Source organism: Panthera uncia, chromosome B1 (assembly GCF_023721935.1).
Source record: "Panthera uncia isolate 11264 chromosome B1, Puncia_PCG_1.0, whole genome shotgun sequence".
Taxonomy (NCBI): Eukaryota; Metazoa; Chordata; class Mammalia; order Carnivora; family Felidae; genus Panthera; species Panthera uncia.
The window spans coordinates 49,589,312-49,591,392 of NC_064811.1; positions in this window are offsets into that span (position 1 = coordinate 49,589,312).

Consider the following 2,081-nt stretch of genomic DNA (forward strand, 5'->3'; position numbering starts at 1 on the left):
CTTCCTTCCTTCCTTCCTTCCTTCCTTCCTTCCTTCCTTCCTTCCTTTTGCCTGATCTATGAATCATTTGCATTACTTCCTATGTCATGATTAAACTCTATACATGAGTTTTTCCAAGATCTGGATACACTGAATTTCCGACAGATTCTAAAAAACTGTATTTTTACAAACTCAAAGGTTTTGCCCATAATGTGCTATTTGTCTGGACATCTTCTCATAGCCCTTCTTGAGTCTTCTCTTCATAGTCTTACCTTTGAAATTCTAATGCAAATAAGTCTTCCGTAAGCTTCTACTCTAACCTATCTTCACCACCCAAATTTTAATTCTCAGAGTATCCTTTCTATTTATGTCTTCCATAAACCAAAAACTATAATTATTTTGTTTATTGGCTTATTCTCTCATTTCCTGACTAAAATACAACTTTCTTGACAACAGAGATCATTCCTATTTTCGGCACTGTTTTACCTCCAAGTCCTATCAAATGTGTATTTCATGCTGGGAACTTGATGTAGACTTTGGAATGAGTGAGTGAATAAATGGATGAGTGGGTATGAGTTAGGGATTGAGAATTGTGATGAAGATTTGAAAGAGTTACTTCAAGGAGAGGCAGAGGAAAATGGACGAGGATTTCCGAGCAGTGCTTAAAGTCCAGCTCTGACTGGAGAATATTAATGTGTAAAACATCGGTATGTTTATGCTGTTTTCTTTTCTGTAGCATAGCTTGGCAACAAAGGTGTAAGAGCCAAAAAGGAGCCTTGGTCTTTATCCAGCATTAGAGCTTTCTTTGTAATGCAGATGAGGTAAAAGGAAGGGAATTGAGGGTATTTATGAGCAAGTAGTTTAGATAATTTACAAAACAATCTGGGCTGGGTAGAAAAATGAGTGTTGCAGGAGTCTGTTGGAGAAAATGGTGGAATCAAAAGAGATGAAGTCCAAATGTAGTACAATTAGGCAAGTCAAAATAGCAGAAGATTACAGTTATAATCAAAGTACTATGTATTATATTTTAAGTTTTCTGAGGCTGAAAAATGACAAGTGATGATAATTCCCAGAATGTAGCCATGTATATGAGGACTGAAATGAAATAGATGTAAAATTAACCAGAGATCAAAGAAGGAAGAAGATGGGTTTTGGATGACTCTATTTTTTAAGACTGAAATCTGCCAAGATAACTCTTGCTAATTTATTTTTTAAAACTTAACTTTTGTATATTGAATAATTTAATTCAATTTAGTTCAACCGAAATTTGTTAAGCATACAATCCAGACTATAGTTAGGCCTGTATTACCTCTATGTGAACTGCGGAAAAGTACCCCTTATTTTAGGCAGAGAAGACCCTTAATCTGTGTACATAGTTTGGGAAATGGAGCATGGACTGTAGTTCCCAGTGTTTCCTTAGGCTACACAAATATACATTGTGGCCGCAAATAGACTCAATGAAGGAAACTGTTGGGCGAGGAAAGGAAAGTCAAGGAATGTGACTGAGTCCCTAACATGTACTAGCCATTGTGCTAAGTGTTTCAAATGTGTTATCTCTTTTGATTCTCACCACAACCACATATAGACAGAAGTTATTATCTCACTTTCAAGTAAGGTAATTGAGTTTCAAGGGGAAAAATAACCTGTCCAACTTGAAACACCTTTATTAAATGGTAAAACTATAATAGCCCTTTCGGTTAGATTTTTTTCTGTTCAGCAAATGAATGCCAAAGTACATGACTAAAAATAATACATCTTAATTTTTTCTCATAATTCTCTGTTTTGTCCATGCAGTTATTCCAGTATAGATCAGTTTGGTTAGGAACAGACTGAATAATCTAGGCCTCACTCTCATAGTTAGAACAGACAGAGTGCCTGGGAAGGAAGACTTGGGACCTTACACCATATATTTTTTTCATCATTTAGGAAGCTTTTCCTAGCTTGTTCAGATAGTGGAGGGTTTTCAATATAAGTGGTGGCAAACTTCAAGTACTCAAATACCTTTTAAGACTCTACATTACATTCTCTAATGTCCCATTGAGTAAAACAAGTCATATGGCCCAACCCAAATGAAGAACGTTTCTCCACCTCTTGAAAGGAGA